This window comes from Elephantulus edwardii, unplaced genomic scaffold, assembly GCF_000299155.1.
Source record: "Elephantulus edwardii isolate Elephantulus edwardi_28Jun2011 unplaced genomic scaffold, EleEdw1.0 scaffold00097, whole genome shotgun sequence".
In the NCBI taxonomy this organism is placed as follows: Eukaryota; Metazoa; Chordata; class Mammalia; order Macroscelidea; family Macroscelididae; genus Elephantulus; species Elephantulus edwardii.
Window position 1 is genome coordinate 3,601,907 of NW_006399847.1, and position 20,963 is coordinate 3,622,869.

General features: G+C 38.2%; 1 pseudogene; it reads right to left on the minus strand.

Moving 5' to 3' along the window:
- Nucleotides 1–16,717: 16,717 nt before the first annotated feature.
- LOC102851984 lies at nucleotides 16,718–18,673 on the minus strand (annotated as a pseudogene).
- Between the last annotated feature and the right edge of the window lie 2,290 nt (nucleotides 18,674–20,963).

Here is a 20,963-nt window from a genome sequence, read left to right on the forward strand (position 1 = left end):
AAATTTGCCTGCTTTATATATTCTGCGGAAGTGTGCCGAACATCTGCTAGCTATGATTAAATCTTGTCATTATAAAGACTCTAAGCTGACGTTAGCCTTGGGAATGCTCTGATGTAGAGATGCCGCTACCTTGCTACTGAGGGACATCACCGAGACCCGGGAGCACTCCCTTTACTTGCGCCCCCCCCCCTCCAAGAGCACCTTTGCTCTCTTTTATTGTGGCTCCATGAGGCATTGCTTAATACTGGATAGCTTTATGATGTGAGGGACTGAATCCTACCCCCTCAACCTCATGCATATCTGTCAGAGTGATATCCCAAGAAATAGTTTGCTATTTATGATAATAAATGGTCTTGTGACACTGCTTTTCATGCTCATATATTTTTTCCTTAATCAACTTCCAAGACCTTAAAACTCACCATAGAAATACAGCTGCATATTTAAGATATGCTATTGTACTGATAAAAGTGCTCTGTACTGTACAGAGATTCGTTCCACACAATTTCCATTTTACACAAAAAAGACAGCAGAGAAGCCTAGATAAATGACATGGTCTCTTTGGTTTCAAAGTCAGTGTTGAACATTGACTTTCCCCCCACTCCCCACCTTGGCAAGAGGCAAATGGAGAACTTAAGAGCATGGAAAGGAGCTTGATGACTTCAAAGCAGGTGAAAAAGTCATTAAATAAACAAAGGGATAGAGTGTGTGGCTAAGACTAAAGACAGGAAGGAATGGGCAGGGCAATGAAGAAAATCTTTACTGATTGATAAGTAAGCCTTTGCATTCTCTTTGTTGTTGTTTTATGTGCCGTCAAGTCCCCTGAGACTCATAGCAATCCTGTGTACAACAGCCCAAAACTCTGTCCTATCCTGTGCCAATCTCACCAACTCTGACACACCTATTTCATTACCCCAGTCACTCTCCTGAGCTGTCCCTCCACCCTCCCATGCATGACATCCCTCTCCAAGGACTGGTCCCTCTGTGCAACATGTCCAAAATATGTCAGACAAAGCTTCAGAATCCTTGCCTCCAAGGAGCATCCCCACTTCACCCTCACCAGGACAAACCTGTTTGTTTTCTCAGCAGTCCATGGTATATTCAATACTCCTCACCAACACCACAGCTCAAAGGCATCAATCTCCTTCTATCATCCCTAGTCATTGTCCAACTCTCTGATGCATAGCAAATGATTGCAAAGACCATGGCATGTATCAGGCACACTTTAGTCTACAGATTTACATCGTGGTACTTCAGTACTTTAGAGAGGTCTCTAACTATAGACTTTCCCACCATAATATGTCTTTTAATTTCCTGGCTGCTAGTGCCAAGAGTGTTGACTGTGGAGCCAAGCAAACCAAAACTGTGAAAAAAAATCTCAATCTCTTCATCACTCATCATGATGATGCCAATTGGCTCAGTGGTGAGAATCTGTTTTCTTGACATTGAGTCTCAATGAATACTGAAGGCTGCAGTCCTTGACCTTCTACAGCAAGTGCTTCAGGTCCTCCTCGGATTCAGTAAGCAGGGTTGTGTCATCTGCATAATGCAGATTGTTGATGAGTCTTCCTCCAATCCTGATGCCACATTCCTCCTCATAGAGCCAAGGATCCCAAATAATCTGTTCTGCATAAAGATTGAAAAGGTATGGAGACAAGATACATCCCCGGAGTACACCCTTCCCAATTTTGAACCATGCAGTGTTTTCTTGCTCTGTTCTGATGACTGCCTCCTGGTCCAAGTAAAAGCTTCACATTAGCACAACCAAGTATTCTGGGATTCCCATTTTTCTTAGAGTGAGCCACGTGTTATTATGATCCACACAGTCAGATGCCTTTGCATAATCAGTGAAACACAGATATACATTCTTCTGGTACTCCTTGCTTTCAGCCAAGATCTATTTAACATTAGCTACAATACCCCTACTACCACGACCCTGTCTAAACCCAACCTGCACTTCTGGTAGTTCTCTGCTGATGTGTGTTCCAGTCATTTTTGGATAATCTTCAGCAGAATCTTGCTTGCATGTGATAATAATACTGTTAGATAATTTACACATTCTGTGGGATCACCTTTCTTTGTAATGTAAACAAATATAGATCTCTTCCAGTCAGTTGGCCAAGTGGTTGTTCTCCAGATTTCTTGGCACAACTTGGTGAGCACATCTAGGATAGCATCTGTTATTTGAAATGTGTCAATTGGTATACCATCAATTCCTGGGGCCTTATTCTTAGCCAATTTTTTCAAAGCAGTCTGAACTTCTTCTTTCATCACCATAGGCTCTTGCTCATATGTTATTTCATGAAATTCTTCTGTGTTGGCCACTTCCTTTTGGTATAATGACTCTGTATACTGTTTCCATCTTCTTTTAATACTTGCAGAATAATATTCTTCCCAAAGCATCCTTAAGTATTGAAACATGAGTTTTGATTTTTTCTTCAGTTCCTTGAGCTTAAGAAATGCTGAGCGAGTTCAGCCTCTTTGATTTTATGACTCCAGCTCTTTGCACATTTCATCATAATACTTTACTTTGTCTTGTTGCACAGCCTTTTGAAATATCCTATTCAGCTCCTTAATGCATCCTCTTTAAGAAACAATATTTTGTGTTAGGTATAACATAAATCTGAAATTCTAAATTACAATTGTAGTAAGCTTCTGGTAGCCTAGTGGGTAAGGAGCTGCACTGCCAACACAAAGATAGGTGGTTCGAATCCACTAGCTGCTCTGAGACAGAGGAGGGCACTTTCCTCCAGTGTGATTTATTGCCTCTGAAAACCTACTGGGAGGTCAGCTATAAGTCATTTCTGACTTGAGAGCAATGAGCTAATGAGTTTTTTATGGATTAGAAGAGTAAAACTGATTTTTAAAGAAATTTTAGAATCGGAAATTTTTCAATAGTTTTAACTTTTTGAGATGAGAGTCAATAAAAACAATGCTACATACCTCTCAAAAAGACATGGGAGGTTGGCAGGAGAATAGGATAAGAGTTGATAGATAATGATCATTGATTAGGAACAGATGAAAGAAAGAACTGTCTAAAATATATGTGTGATTAGGCATTAACATACTACAACAGCTCAAAAAGGTGTATCATTTCACGGAGGACTAGGGCTGGAGGGAGGTAGATAATTGTGCAAAAATTATTGAATTTTCTTTTAAAAAGTTAACTTGGAGAGGGGGAAGGAAGGGATAAAACATACATCAATGAATCAATGATAATCTAACTTCTCTGTAAATGTTAAAATCACAATTAAATTAATATTTAAATTTTTATAAAAAGTCTTGTTAATTACAGACCCTACTCATGGAATTTTCAACATGATCAAAAGAACATGCACATGTGTAAGTCTATACATTATTATTTGTTGAATATTGCTAGGTGTCATCAAGTGGAGTATGACCCATAACAAGCTTAAGAACAGCTAGTCTGAACCCTGCCCTATCCTGTGCCATCCTCATCATCTCTGAAACACTCAAGTCACTGTGTCAATCTATATTATTCAGGGTCTTCCTCTCCTATGCTGACCCCTCTACCTTCCAAGCACATTGTCCTTCTAATAAATAGACTTGCCTAGCTACACATCCAAAGTATGAAAGACAAAGCTTTGCCATTTATACCTCTAAAGAGCTCTGTGGCTGTACTTTCTCCAAGGCATATTGTTTATTCTTTTGGAAGTCCATGGGATATTCAGTACTCTTCTCCAGCACCACAACTTAAAGGAATAAATTATTCTTCAGCCATCCTTATTAATCGTCAGTCTCTCTGATGTGTAGCAAATGATTGAGAAGATCATGGCCTGAATAAGGCATACTTTAGTCTTCAAACTGACATCATTGCTCTTAAGTATTCTGAAGAAGTCTATGAGAGTGGACTTGCTCAACACAGTGCATCTCCTGATTTCGTGACTGCTGCCACCAAAGGTGTAGACTGTTGATCCACACAGATGAAATAATTTACAGCTTCAGTCCTCTCTCCATCTTTCATAATATTGAGTGTTGGTCTTTCTGTGAAGATCTTAGTTTTCTTGATGCTGAAATGTAATTGGTACCAAAGGCTGTAGTCCTTGATCTTCTGCAGGAAGAATTTCATATACTCTTCTCTTTCAGCATGCAAAGTTGTGTCATCTGCATAAATGTAAGTTGTTGATGAGTCTTCTTCTGGTCCTGATGACACATTCTTCCTCACAGTGTATAGTTTCTCTAATTATTTGCTGTGTATACAGATTGGATAGGTATGGAGAAAGGATACAACTCTGAGGCACACTCTTCCTGGTATTAAACCATGCAGTGTTCCTCTACTCTTTTTCGACAATAGCTTCTTTGACTAGGTATAGATTTCGTATCAGCAGTATTAAGTGTTCTGGGATTTCCATTCTTCTCACTGTTAGCCATAGTTTGTTATGATCCACACAGCGAAATGCCTTTGCATAGTCAATAAAACACATGTAGACATTCTAGCTACACAATAATTTAATATTTTCTAGGCTCAAATTCTACAGGATGTTGGGAAATAAATTTTTGTTTAATTCTAAATTATACTAATACGATTCCATTGTCATTTCTCTATATCTTCTTTAAATGTACTCATCTAACTGTTTGTAATACTTTCTGAAATATCATCATAGGACCAAATACACATATTCACAATTAAAGGGTTTTCCCCCTAAAATGTAATTGGTAAAATCTAGTTCTGTTATTTGTACAAATTTCTACTGAGCTGTCTTATTCCTTTGGATTAAGATTTACTTTCTTTATAACTACAGTATAAAGAACACTGAGTCAGTCTCTAAGTGAGTGTTAAAGACACAGAAAAGTCATTTAAGTGAAAAAAATGTAAGTTAGTTATTCTACAGATCACAAATAAGACTTTTGGGAAAATATACAAAGATAGAAGATATAAAAATGGATCATTTATTCTGCAAACATGTCTTATTTTAGGTGAAGGGAGATAATTTATCTTCACTTCACAGTAGGAATTTATTTCTAGAAATAAATCTGTTGGTCTCAGAACAACAGGAAATTGCCACTTAGGCACCTAAAAAGCTTTCATGCTGCCACGAAGCTACCTACTCACTTGACACTGTATAAACTGCTAATGGTTTCTGGCTAAAAATTTTATTTTCTCTATCCTAATCACTGAGGGGTTACCTCCTTCCAAATCAATCACAGTACACTGGATAATCTGATTCTGAAATGCTGTATGCAATTCTGTCTTGTTTTGAAAATTCTGACACACTCAGTCTAATTTTGGTGACAGTCTATTCAATATTTATAACCAATACCTATTTCTTTGACAGTTTTTACCTGCAAGCCCAAAAATAATTATAAATATGTCACTTGGAAAAATGTTATGGTTTATTTACTTATTTTTAAGTTATAGAAAAACAGATCTGACACCTTTAAAGTAAGAATTTCAGCTTGAAAGTTTTGTTAAACTTCAAAAAATTAACTAAGCATATTTAACACTACTGTACAAACCAAGTTCGTGAAATCAGATAATCCTAGAAAGAACACAGTAGGCCATCATCTTAAACATCCTTTAAAAGCAGATGTGTCAGAAATCAGAGCAGCTGTGAGGAAAATAGTCTCAGTGCAAAGTCGCTGACTGCATTTTGGAATACAGCAGCTGCCAAGGACCCCGGAGAGCATTTAATTCAATACCTCATTTTCAAATGAAGAAATTGAGTCCTAACATGGTTAAACAGAGCCAGAATGAAGTTTTTAACCTGAGACTCCTATGATAGTGCACCCAGCCTGCCTCACATTTAACAGTTCATGTAACCCTAACAGACTTCCTTGTTTCCATAGAAGTATTTCTTTCTCAAGTGCTTCTACAAGTACCCAGATGATACTTCACAGATTCTTTGTCTGTGATGTGATTATCTGCATCAGCACATATTGGTGAGGATGGCATATGCTTAGAATCTTTAGCTTGTTGTCTCTTTCAACAGAGATTCTACATTTGAAACCAAAGTCATGTGCCATTTGATTAGCTATGATTTTAAAAATTTTCAGGAGGTGGTGATGAAGAAGAGAAGTTGTTGTAAAGTTCTCATACTTAAAAATTAAAAAAAAATCAGGTTATAATTCCATATCAAATGAAATACAACATAATAAATACTCAAGAAAACTAAATATAATGTTAGTTTCTTTTCAGGAAAATGTCTTCAAATTAGAGGATATTAGCTTTGTTTGTATAAGTACTACACACTAGCCTGCATTTGTATGATACCGTTTCTTTGAGAATGTTGTACAATATAAACCTTATTTCTGTTGGTTCAATACTAACTTGTCTTTGTTATAGAGACAAACTTTCTGTGCTTACTGAACTGTGAGATCTAAACATTAGATGAGATTACGGACATCACCAACAATGTCAGATAGATTTTGGCTGAAAGTAGAGTACTAGAGGAGTATCTATCTGTGTTTCATTTACTATGCAAAGGTATTTGATTATGTAGAGACAAGAAATTGTGACTAACCTTGAGAAAAATAGGAATCCCAGAACACTTGATTGTACTCATGTAAAATCTATACTTGGACCAGGAAGCACTTGTTAGAACAGAGCAAGGATATACTGAGTAGTTAAAAATCAAGAAAGGGGTACATCACGAATGTATCCTGTGTCTAGACTGATTAAATCTATATACAGTACAGATCATTCGGGATGCGGAGCTTTATGAGGAGGAACGTGACATCAGGATTGAAGGAAGACCCATTAATAATCTGTGCTATGCACATAAGACAACCTTACTTGTCAAAACTGAGGACCTGAAGTGTTATCTGAAAAAGATCAAGGACTGCAGTTTCCAAAGTGGATTGAAGCTCAACATTAGCATTAACAAGTTGTTTGGTGGACTTGGTTAAATCTACACTAATTGATAGTTGATACATGTTTTATCATGTCAAATATGATCATATCTTGTTCATCTCTTTCCTTTGCTCTGTGTTCAGCTTTGTTTTCTCTCCTCTTTTGAGGTCTTTGGCTTCAGTATATTAACTGGAGAGGTCAGGCCTTGGAAAAAAAGATCTTCTGCTTGGAAAAAATGGAGTGTCAACTTAGGAGAGGAAGACTCTCAATGAGAGAGACTGACAGGACTGTACTAGTTGGCCTAAATATGGTTGAAGTTGTGAGGATGGAGAAGGATGGGAGCACAGTTTTGATCTGTGTACAAGGGGTCACTGAATCAGAAACAGCTGGACAGTTCATAATCACCTCAGCAAGGCTTCACAGGTCTCTGGAAACTTTAGGTAGAGTTGTTTAGTTGTCCCCCCTCCATATATTTGATATTTTATTATTATTCAAGTAGAGGCTTACATCGAATCATAATACAGGTTTGACTTCCATGAAAGTGAAATTCTACTTATAGGGTAACACACATGATCCATACAAATTAAGTTAAATGACTTATCCAGGAAAATCACCTTCATGAGTATTTATACATTTGAAAATGTGAAAAAAAACCCACTTTATAAAAAAAGTTCTATATAGTCACATCTGAATACTTACTGTGGATATTTACCTGGTCACAAAGACTCTCCAGATGCATTATTGTATTTGCACATATTTCCCCAACATTTATAATGTATTCATATTTTAACTATCATCAACTGTTCAACATCACTGTAAGTCTATTTCTGTTAGTAAAGCTAATTATCTTCAAACTTTCCCACAGAGAAGGTCTTAATTCCTTGATCACAACTATACTTTCTTTAGCTAGGAGGAATCCTGGACCTTCAGGCCTCCTTGCCCCAGGAGAGACAATTGCCTGGTTCTGAAGAATTAGACAAGACTTTCAAGTTCAATGTTCCTGTATAGAGATGTACTTAAAATCTTGCATTTGAATTGAACTATCATTTCATTTTATCTTGTTATTATGTATTAGCTGATACTCTTTGTGGCCCTAGTTTGTTGAGGTTTTTTTAAATGTTTTTGTTTTTGTGTGCTATTGAGTTGAAACCAACCTATTGCTGACCCTCCAGCAGGTTTTCAGAGGCAGTTAACTACACAAGAGGAGATTGCCCATCCTTGTCCCACAGAGCAGTTGGTAGATTCAAACTGTGGGCCTTCAAAATGGAAGTACAGTTAATATAATTTTTTATTTAAACTGTATTTTTAATAAGAGTTTACAGAAAATTTTTATTTTCATTCAGTAATTGTTGCACGTTCCCCCAGTTCACTTTCTTTTACAAAAATATTAATTCATTGTTGTACAATTAGCTCCCTCCTCCAAGTCCTCTTTGCAATGTACCTCTTATTGCTCTATAAACTTTCACTCAAATTACAAGAAAAGGTTAAAAAGTAATGAAATAAAAAAGAAATAAAATTACTTTCTATTTCAAAAGTAATGAAATTATGTTTTTCTTCAGAAATATTCAAAAGTAAATGTACTAGAAAATATTCAAACACCAAGATCCTAAGAATGGGATGATAGACTATTTACTTATTTATATTTTCTTTCTGACCCAGCTCCAATTATTATCCATAAGGTCTAAAATATGTGCAGCTTTAATATTAGAAATATCATAAAATCAAGAAGATAGTGTGAAGCTCTTTGTATGACATTGTTAAATACTAGATGCATTTTATTATAATTTTCAAGTAAATGTCATAAGACAGAATAGCAATTTGGAAATTTTCATTTCTTCATGTTATCTCCTTCTTATTAAACTGGGGAAGGAAATTCACCTAGACTCTTGAAAAAAACAAGCATTAATCCCTATTTTGTAAAAGACTTTTAAAACAGCTATAGTGGCTAAATCTCAGACTATGGGGGACTTTGCTCAATCATTTACCAGCTGTATGACTCCAAGTATTTAATGATTTCATGTATAATCTTTCATCTGAGACTAATATGTCTATAAAAGGATTGTCACATCAATTTTTAGAACATATTTTATCAGTGAGTAATAAAGGTGGAAACGATTCTGCCACTGCCTTCAGCCAGAGAGGGCAAACTGTGGCATCCTATTCAGTCCTGGCCAAGTGTCTTCTGTGATGCTGTATGCTAAGTTTGAGAAAAATATTTTCTTTACATTTACTAACATCCTCAGAAGAAACAATGTCAGATTAGTGTGGCCACTAATACAAAACAGAGCCAAATAAAGACTGAGTTACTTCCATTTTCTTTACTACTTCACCATTGTACTGGGACATGAGGAATTCACCAGGTTAGTTGCTGAGGGTCTCTATTGATGGAAAGTATTTTTCCCTAGCTATACCTATAAATGTTACTACTAGGGATTTCAAATCAGTTCTTATAAACAATGTGCAGTACACAACAAAGTAATAGTAAAGATTTTGGAATTTCATTCTGAGAATTTCTAATATATGATCTTGGGTAGAGACATGGACACCATAACTAAGAACCTGGGCTGATTCTGACAAAATTTCTCCACTATATTTGATCATAAAATTTAACTTAGAGGATCTATATTTCTATATATAGTAGATCTATACTACCCAGATTCAGGCATCTCTTTAAAGAAGAGCAATAGAGGAAAAAAATGTTTCTATAATTGATGTACCATGTTTTTTTAAATTGAGTTGTCAATCTTTCCACAACACTGTCATAAGCTAGTGCATTTTATAACGTACTACTCAAATCTTTCATGTCACTGGAAAGTTTTCAAAAAGCAAATGCCTCAAAAGTCATAGTTAATGTATTATAGTATTGTATATGTAGAATAGTATTATTCCTTCTTCATTCTCCATAAAATGTAACTGAATTTGAATTCAATAAAGCACTTCTACCTTTTCTAAATTCCTTTTAAATAAATGTATTGCCTGATGTTTGCTTATACTTTATTAATTTCATATCTACAAGACTAAGCAGTTTCCTTTTCAGCAAAATTATATGACTTCATGACAGAACTTCCTAAGAGTTCTTTGGCAGCAGAATTCTAAAACTTACTTTCTTCTCTGGCTTCCCTCTCCTCACGTTTTCCTCAAGTCAAATGACACCTATTGCTGATTCACAGTGGCCCTTCTCAGCTCCTGATAGATCAAACACCAACAGATATATACATGGGTTTTGCTGTTGTCATCAATGTCCCCAATCAGTTGACCTTCATCTCCTGTGTTATCTGGCTAGTTCTGATCCAAATATATAAGTCCTTCACAAATATGAAAAAGAAAGCAGATGACAAAATATGGGGAATTTGAAATATAGGAGGTATCATTGCTGGCAACCAAGTTGGGGAGGTTCGTAAGCCAAAGGAAGTGGGTCTCCTCTAGATGCTGAGGAAAAACCCCAGCCAGTAGCTAGCAAACAAAAGCAGAAAAGCAGAGCTAGCTTCCCTCTTGTACAGAAAAGAATAGTCTTCATGCTTGGCATGGAAAAAGAGGACGCCAAGCAGTTGAATGTTCTGGGAATCTAACTGTACCCCAGAATCTCTAGCTAAGAGTCCTGGAACCCCTTGATTCTTGTTATATAAACCCTACGCAGTGTCCTGTCAAGTAGGCCTTGATCTTCACAACTTTAAAATAATGGATTTCTTTCAAACCACAAAGTTTTAGTAACTTGTAACTGAGTATTAGAAAACTAATGCAGGTTATGACACTTATTCTTTTAAAACTTAATTTATTTCTACATATTATTCTTCAACAATACATGTAAAAAGCTTCTTCTAATCTTTAATAATTATTGTACTAAAACATAGTAATTCTCCAAAAAGATCATATTAGCTAAAATAAATACCTAGAAGTATTTAAAGCTTATTGAGGACACAGGTTAATTTTTCTCCTTTAAAAGATTCATTTATATGATTTAAAATAAATAGAGGCCAAATCAAAACTATAATGAGATACCATCTCACTCTAGTAACAGTGGTAAAGTTTAACAGGTCAGCAAGCAATAACTGCTGGAGAGGATGCGGAAAGATAGGAACTCTCATACACTGAAGGTGAGGTTACAAAATGGTATGACTCATCTGGAAGGCAGTTTGATGTTCCTCAAAAAGCTAAAGATAGAAATTCCACATGAACCAGCTATTCCACTGCTAGGAATATACCCTGAGAAAATTAGAACTGAGATGCAAATGAAGATTTATACACCAACGTTCACAACAGCATTATTAGCCATCACAAAAACATACAAACAGCCCAAATGTCCAGTTACTATGAAATGGATTGAGAAATTGTCGTACAATCACATAATGGAATACTTCACAGCACTCAGGAGAAATGATTTTGAAAATTACTGCATAACTTGAGAGGGATTAGAGAACATTATACTCAGTGAATCAACTCAGTCTCATAAGGACAAACACTGCATAAGACCATTATTGTAGAAATAGAAAAATAACTATTAAAACTTATATGAAGATCCAAGGTGGCGAAGGCAGGAGCAGAGGATTGAGGATAGGCAGGAGGGAGATCATAAGGTTTCACAGTTTGGTGGGTGGAGGAAGGGATGGGTAAGGGAATGGGAAAGATCGAAGGGGACCCGGAAAGACATGGTAATGGTGGGCATTGTTCAATGATGGTAAATTTTATAAAACATAATGAATGGGAATTAATGAAACACAATGTAAATGAAGAATAGAGTGAAACACAATGTATATGAGCTTAGTAAGCAAACCAATATAAAATAAAAAATTAAAAATAAAATAACACAATGCACATAAATGTTCATATAAAAAGTAATTAATAAAAAATGAAAAAAAAATTGAGGCAAAATGTGATGTATTTTATATTCAACAGACTAAAATATGTTTCCGTGTCCTAATATTTAGACTTTTGCTTTGCTGTTGATTTTCATTGCTGTAGTAGTATTTGAACACACTTAATAATTTCTGTTGGAAATATTTACTGTTAATATGATTTCTGAATAGAGGCAAAATAATCAGATTTAATTAAAGAAAGTATTTGTATAGCTGCTCTGGCTGGACATTATGAAAATACAGAAAATGACAAAACTGAAATGAATCCTCAAAGGTCTAATATTAAAAGAGAAATTAGTCAAAGCATAAGTGTTTCCAAGTCTGAATCACACATTATCTAATTCCGCGGTTCCTAGACAGATCAGCTTCTGTACTGTGATGATAACTTACATTTCTTTTTAATTAAAACATCTCCAATAGATCATATTTTCTATGTAGCTCAACTAAGGTAAATCCCAGATGGAGAATATTTTCTGTATGAAGATTTCAAAAGAGTGATGTATTTAAAATATAACTCATGTCTTATTTTTTTCTTTTTCTTTTTTATAATAGTCAAAGACACAAAGTCAGACACATATTCCTTTTCATAGTTTAACATCCCCAACATGTCCTGATAAGGCAGAGCAGCCAAATGCACTAACTTATCATGAACCACCTCTGTTCACACAGTCCTTAGGGCATTCTTCTCTGCTGGTTCAAATTCACCAGTGGCTCCACAGAAAAGAGAGAGGCAATTTCTTCCTGTTAAACTTACAGCCTTGGACAGTCTTCTGGAAGGTCAGTTTTGAGTCAGTTCCAACTTCACAGCAATGAGTTTGAGGGTTTTTAGTTTCTTCGATTTATAATCCTCAATGAAATAGTCTTGTTTTATCCTTTGTATGTGTTCCCATCATGTATACCTTGGCACAAAAGAACTAGCAAGTCTCAGGAGAAATTTATTTAAAAAAAAAGTGATTTAGATCATTGATTGTGAAATCATTTCCAATTTATGATTTTATTTAGTGAATGAGAAGTAAGTAGGAGAAAATTGGTTCTGGTTTCTGGCATTGTCCTAGGCAATAAAGGTATCATTATAACAATTATAAGAGCAATTTGAAAAAGGATGTAAAAATTAGTCCTAAACACAAATGGGACAATATATTCCCTGTATACTATTATTGCTTATGTTGTTGTTGTTATTGTGTGCCATTGAGTTGGAACTAACCCATCGCTCACCCTCCAGCAGTTTTCAGAGGCAGCAAATCACACAGAAGGAAACTAATCAATTTTCTCCTGTGGAATAACTTGTGGATTCAAATCATGGGCCTTTGGGTTGGTTAACACTGCTTCCTACTGTAACCTGAGCCACCAGAGCTCCCTGTGTGTTGATATTGTGTGTTATCAAATCAGATCTGATGGATAGCTGAGACCCTCCAGCAGGTTTTCAGAAGCAGTAAATCATATGGGAGGAGACTGCCCATTTTTCTTCTGCAAAGCAGATAGTGGAGTCAAACCATGTGTATTTGAGATTACTGCACAGTTTCTTAGCACTAGGCTACCAGAGTTGCCCTTATACTGGTTATAGAAAGAAACTGCAAAAATAGTTACCAACACACTTACTGAGCATTGCTGTGAAACAGCAGACAGTCTGAGGAAGTAAATAAGAAATTAAAAGCTTATCTCTGGCAATGCAGAATTATTATTATTATTTTTTATGTGTAAGAAGAGGACAACAAATTTCTTACAAGAGGAGTACAAAAGACAAGTGATACTTCTTTCACAGCATGTAGTAAACCTGTGATTGTTCAGGAGAGAATAGTAAGCACAGGTGAACTTGTGCTTACCATGCATATTAGTTAGTTTTTCTCTAGTTTTTAGGGTATGGTTTCTTCTAATTCTGCTCCAGAAACATTCTGTTTTTGTAGGAAATGCTTAAGCAGTCTTTCAGAAAAATAAAATAGTTTTACTTCAAATAACAGAATATATACAATTAATAAATCAATGTGCATATAAGAAATGATGGAATGGTCAGATATTACCCAAATACTGTAATTTGGAAAATTTTAAATATCACTGAGGCGAAAGTAATGAGAATCTGTTTGTTTTCTTGGCAGTCCATGGTACATTTGAAACTCTTCTCCAGCACCACAGCTCAAAAGCATCAATTCTCCTTCTGTCCTCCCTAGTCATTGTCCAACTCTCTGATGCATAACAAGTGATTGCAGAGACCATGGCCTGTATCAGGTGCACCTTAGTCTCCAGAGAGACACCGTTGCTCTTGAGTACTTTAGAGAGGTCCCTAACAGCAGATTTTTCCATTGCAATACATTTTTTTATTTCCTGACTGCTGGTGCCAAGAGTGTTGACCGTGCATAAGGGATCATTATTACTTGGAATTCACTCTACAACAACTAACAAATCCCGTCCAGCCATTTTCAAGAAATCTGTTAGTTTTTGAAGAAATGCAGCTGCTTAAAGTAATAAAATTTAAATTTTGCCTTTTATACTTCTTGTACCATATTGATTATAAGTGATTTGTAGCTCCTTTTAGAGTGAATAGCATGAAGCATGCTGTTCCTTACATCTTCTTATTAGAAGCAGCACTTGAAGAAGTCTGTCAGTCAAGCAGTGCCTACTCACTCATAAAGTTCAAGAATATGGTTCCTCTGAGAAGCAAAAAAAAAAACCCCAAATGGGCGGATTGGTAAAAACTGAAAAAGCTGGCCTGATAAACTTGTGGATCAACTTGTTGGGTTTAGGTTTGACCCAGAAGATCAAACCTAAACCCAATGAGGAAGGTTTGTTAAAATTTTTTCAAACTTATAAAAACAACTGGCAATACCATTTCAGACAAGGGTCTCATATCAAAAGTTTACAGAATCCTACATGGCCTTTAAAAGAAAGACTGATGACACAAGTACAAATTGGACAAAAAATATGGAAAGAATTTTCACAGAGGAAGATATTTGGGTGCTCAACAAACACATGAAGAAATGCTCAAAATCACTGGCAATAAGAGAGATGCAAATCAAAACCACAACGAGATACCATCTCACTCCAGTAGCAGTGGCAAAGTTTAACAGGACAGCAAGTAATAAATATTGGGGAGGAAGTGATGAGATAGGAACTCTTATACATTGCTGGTGGGCTTGTAAACCACTCTGGAAGGCACTTTGGCATTTTCTCAAGAAGATAAACATAGCAATTTCATATGATCCAGCTATTCTACTGCTTGGAATATATATATATATAAAAAAAAAGAGAACTGAGGCACAAAGACTTGAACACCTATGTTCATGTGGCAGCATTAGTCACCATAGCAAGAACATGGAAACAGCCCAGATGTCCAACTACAATCAAATGGATTGAGAAATTGTGATACATTTACATGGATGGAATACCATGCAGCACACAGGAGCAATAATTTTGTAAATTACAACCTAACTCTGGAGGGCCTGGTAAGCAGTATGCTGAGTGAACTAACTCAGTACCATAAGGACAAATATGGTATAAGATCATTATTAGAGAATGTGTATAAGGATCCAAGGGGAGAGAGTGGGAGCAGAGGGACGATCAGGATGGGGGGTGGGGTAGGTAGTTAATCCTAGGGTCGCACAATTTATTGCATTGAGGGAGAGTGGGGTGGGTAAACAAAAGGGGAAAGATCTGGGATGAAAAACAATGTATACAAACTTTGTAAGAAAACCAGTATAAAATAAAAAAAAATATTTTAAATTATTAAAAAAACCCACAAAAATCTCCAAATTTAAAAAAAAAATCCAACTTACAGGATGTCTGATACTGCTGATGATGCAAGAACATCAGTAAAAGACTGTCTTGGAACTGGAAAAAAGCACTGCCATGTGTCATTGGTTCTAGAATGAACATCTTATGTGTAACAAATTTGAAATTATTTGAATGTACAACTCAAACTCATTGTTGTCAGTTGGAATTGATGAATAGTTGAGCCTCTATTGAGTTTCTTTCTTTTTTAAAAAATCAATTTTGTACATTTACTTGTTTCTTTACACACCTCCTGGTAAATCAACATTTTTTGGACTGCTCCCCCTGGGTTATAAATGTCACCAAGGTCATAGACAGAGCATTGAGGGAGACTAGATCATGTTGGCCTTGTGCCAAAGAGCTCACAGTCTTGAGGAGGAGACAGGTTCACTCAAAACAGTGTTCTAAGAGCTGTGAGGGCTTGACTGCTCAGTGGATGAGGAAACCAGCTAATGGGACAAGGGGTCCTAAGCTGAGTCTTGAAGAGCCACTCTGGGCTTTGCAGGTAGGCATTCTAGGGCAAGTTCTAGAAATAAAGTTTCTAGGAACGAAGTAGGAGGAAAAGAAGATAAAGGGAGAGAGGGATGGAGGGAGGGAGCTTGCTCAAGAATGTGGATCTTATAATTGAGGAAAACCGACAAATAAATCAAAGGAATTAATGAACTTTTAAGTGTCTCTAAGGCAAATGTTAACTCCTGGCCACACCCTTTTCCAGGTAGCACTGCCTGCTGGCCGCCTACCAACTGTATTTCTGCCCATTCCTTGGCCCTTCATGGACCAGAACTGAGGATAGTCATCACTTCTGGACAAGAGAGGTGTGCAGAGAGCTATTCCTGGATAGAAAGCACACATAGCAATCAACGGGGAGGGGCAGTCTAAGGTAAGCGACTGAGTATTTGTGATAAAGGTCTGCAGCCAGTGACAGAGCTACATACATGTGCAGGGACATGAATATACATGAGCACTGCTAGAAAAAGCAGGTGTCAGAACCTAGTGGGGAATGGCTAGGAGCAGAGGGTCCTGGAAAGAGGAGAGAATTGTAAGCCAGTCTCCCAGTCCCAGGACTCATCGCATGAAGATAACAAATCTATTCCTCTTCCTCCTTCAGACCTGGAAAATCTGAAGCTCTTGGAAGTCCAGCCAGCACACTGTGGGCTCTTCACAAGCTTGGCTGTTTGTCAGACTTTTGGGGTACGGATCCTGGATGTTTGTACCTGGAACCTGGAACAGAGAGACTTTACGACTATTTCAGGGGAACATGAAGGATAATGCAGCAGAGACCTACACACCTCTTCTAGATCCTGGGGTCAAGTTCATGGCTGGAGAGGTAGTTGAGTTCCAGACATGGTTTCTCTTCAGCATCTGGCTCTGCGGTGGTTATACCATCTGACAGGTAATCATCTTTGTTGTTCTGCTTCACCTTGGTTTCCAAAACTATGATTCTCTGCTGGAGCTTCTGCTGGGTCCCCGTGTACTCAGTCACAGGTGGCCAAAGCAAGTCTATTAGGTCTCCATGTTGGTCCCCAGCTGCTCTAGCCTTTCCTGCACATCAACCTCCGTGCTCGTTGCCACCACATTTCTCATCCAGAGGTCCCTCCTTCATTAGAATCTCCCTAACCTTCTCCTTAAAGACTTTCAGGCATCAGGGTACTCAGTCTCTGCTTCCGTAAGATCATCCTTGGATAAGCAGAACAGATTTGAGTAGCCAAGGTTACAGAGATTGGCCATGTATCAATTGTCCATTTTGCTGCCCTTTATATTAAGGATACAGATTTCTCCAAAGCAGCTCTCTGCTGAAAGCATGGCATACTGAGTCACACCATCATCAGCTACCACGGCCAACTTGCCATCCTTGAGTATATACATTTCCTTGCCTGTGTTCCCCTTTCGACAAATGTATTCTCCAGGGCTGAAGACCTGAGTGGGGAGCTTCAGTACCAGTTTCACCAGCAGTCCAGCCTCCCACTCCTGGAAAATACACTTTCTTGAGTGTAAACAGGTGGACACTGATGTCTGCTTCAGCCCTGAGCATGTCTGGCAGATTTTTGAGAACTCGCTCATCCACAGTCTTCTTATTGGTCCACAGGTAGTCAAACTACCTGATGACGGTGGCTACCATCTTCTTGCTCACCTTTTGGAACTGCATGTAGTATTTAATAGCATCAATCTTGTCTTGAAACTCAGCCCTGGTAGCATTTATGTTGAAGATCATAGAGCCCGCATTTCCCACAACAGTGGCAAAGATGAGGACACCAATCAGAAAGTCATAGATAACAAATAAGTACTCTTCATCCTTTACAGGGGGTGCAGTCTTTTCAATAATGGTGTGGGTCAATGTGGACCAGTAAGGCAGTGGATGTATTCCCTCTCCATGGAACTGTATTCAGGGTCAGTGATACAGGTGTTAACTCCAAAGCCAATGGACTTGGAGATGGTATAACAGATGAAGGTATTCCAGTGGAGGATAACCAAGATTTAGAGAACTAGGTTGCTGATTCGGAAGATATTGGGGTAGCTGGTGCATGTCATGTCTCAGTATGGGCAAAGAACATGTGAACAAAGTGAAGCAGGTGGTTGAATAGCAGCTTGGGGCTCTGGATGCTTACAGCAATATAGATCAAGTCAGTGGGGATGATGGAAGCCACATCTAGCTTGAACTGCAGGGTGTGAATATAGGTGTCCTGCAACTTGTTGGGATCTTTGACCAGCATCCCATGCTCCAGGAAAACTGCACACTTGAATGAAGAGGTCCGTGATGCAGAGCACACCTGAGAGTCCAACACCAGCCACACCACATAGTAGCCTCTCTGTGGGTCCCTGAAGCAAGTCTGGCCACCAGTAGACACCAGTTGTAGAGGTCAGGCATGACAATGACAAAGAGCCGGTGACAGTTTCGGTCCAAAACAACAGTTCACATTATCCTTGGTACCTACACTGTCCTTGTCACCTTTGCCATGCCCTTGCTGTGTAGTCCATGGAAATGCTCTTGGAATGAGTCAAGTCCAGGTTCTTCTTCACAGAAATTCTTTCTGGCTCACCCTTGGGTGACCCCCACCAAGCAGAAGATCCTGCGGAAGCCACCCCTTGCCCTCTGAAGGGTGTCCAGTCAGCCAACCTCTGATGAGCCTCAGACTGAGGCCAGCTACTGGTATCACTATCATCTTTGCCATTGGCCTTGATGGTAAGGGGTGCATGGTTATGGTTATTGGTGGTGGTAGTGGGGTTTCACATCATTGTATTTTTCTGTCATACCTCATGTAAGGCTCTAAGAGCCAGGACTCCTACCTTGCTCAAGTGTCTCTCCAGGGGCCCCACCTGCTGCTTGTTTGCAATTCTGCTAAATTACTCCCAAGGGTGCATCTTTGTTTCACAACATATTTTCAACCAGACTTTTTCTGCTCCATCAGGTTTCTGACGCTGCACATTTCAGGGAAGATTATCACCCATTCCAAGGAGTCACTGGTGGATTTGAACTGTCAAAAAATGTTAGCAATTCAGCCCCCTATGGACTATGACACTAGAATTCCCTTTTGTGTGGCCAGTTCTTGAAAATATTTTTATCCTTGCATTGTACAGCTGCCATGCCTGATGAGACCTCTCTCTTCTTGAACTGGCTCCTCATCCAGGCTTATATTTTATCCTTATTAAAATCACACTCCTGTTGGATCAATACTGACTTACTTCTGGGATTTAATGAATATACCTGGTAGTTTTCTATGGAATTTCTCCCTGGAAAACTGATACGTATTCCAACTCCCTATTGGGAGCTGAGGATTTGCTTTTGTTCATATTCTGAAATTTCCTTCTGATAACTGATGGGCTCTCTCTAAGCCCTTGCCTCTCTATTTTGTCAGCATTCTCTCTTCCTCATACTACCCAAGGATAGGTTTTCAGATGCCGACTTCCTAGTGGCCACTGTAGTGTCATATGTTCATTGTCCAAAATGGCTGCCTTAGCCATCTGCTTTGGCTTTTACCACATGACTTAGTGGGAACCTGAAATACAGCGTGTATACATTAATCATGATGGGATTGTCAGTTTTCCCATCCTAGTTAAATTGTGCAGGTTTAGCAGCAAAAGGTGGGAATACAACTACTAGCAAGAAAGGAAAAGCAGAGAATGTCCTTTGGGGCCAAAGATTCCTGCACTAGTCGGACCTGACCTGCATAAGAGCATCAGCAGCCTCAGCAGAGAAGCGGAGACTCATGTGAGACCGAGCTGACTTGCGATTGCTGACCCAGGGAGTCTGAGCCAGGGACGTTTGCCCAGGTTTATTATTAGAAGACAGAAGGGAGATGCTATTATGGGCAGGAGGAAAAAGAACTTTATAACACTGACCTAAACCATGAGTCTGAATGTCAAAGACCTGTAAGCACATTTGAGTGGTTGTCCTGACAAAGCAATTATTGTTGTTGTTGCTGTTAGGTACATTGAGTACGACTCTATGAACAGCAAATCTGAACAGTGTCTTATCATGTGCCATCTTCACACTTGCTGACACACTAGAGCCCACTGCAGCAGTCACTGTGTCAATCCACCTGGTTGAGGGTCTTCCTCTCCTTTGACAATGCTACACCCTTCCTAGCATCATGTGAAGTAATATCATCCTTGCCTCCAAAGAGCACTTCAGCTTCACCCTCTCCAAGACATATTTGTTTGTTCTTCGGGCCATCCATGGGATGTTCACTGCTCTTCTCTAACATCACAGCTCAAAGGCATCAATTCTTCTTCCATCATCCTTATTCATTGTCCAGCTCTCAGACACATAGAAAGTGATTGGAAAACCCACGACCAGAATCAGATGCAAGTTAGTCCCCAAACTGACATCGTTACTTCTCAATAATTTGGAGAGGTCTCTAACTGCAGATTTTCCCAATGAAATACATCTCTTGATTTCCTGATTGCTAGTAACAAGGGTGTTTGTGGATCCAACTAAGATTAAGTTGACAGTTTCAATCTCTTCTCTATCCACCATAATGTAGCCTATTTGTCCAGTGGTAAGAATCTTTGTTTCCTTCACATTGAGATGCAATCCATGTTGAAGGCTGAATTCCTTGACCTCTGCAAAAAGTGCTTCAGGTCCTCTTCAATAGTATCCTGTTAACTTCCTTAGTAAATCCCATAGCTGTGAGTACAGTACTGTGAGATCTCTGTGACCATTGCAAGGGATGCTAGACCCCATTGCAAATAGGTAGGGGAGCATAAAGATCACATCTGACATTAAGGGAACTGATTTCATATCATGAATGCTGCTGACGGAGACTGTTTCCTTTTGTAAAGTTAATAGAGGTCTGATTTGGCTGCCTCTTTGTTGCTTTAAGTCTTTTTGTAGTCAAACTATTTCATATTAGCCCTGCACTCCCTATTGAGATGCTCAATTGCTAAGCATTGATTTGGATTGGGTACTTGAAGTACAACACCGTGAGTGGCAGGATTATATCCATACGCTTACAAGGAAGCCCAGTGAATACCACTATCATTCAGATATATGCACCAACAACCAGAGCCAAAGAAGAAGAAATAGATGATTTCTACCAACT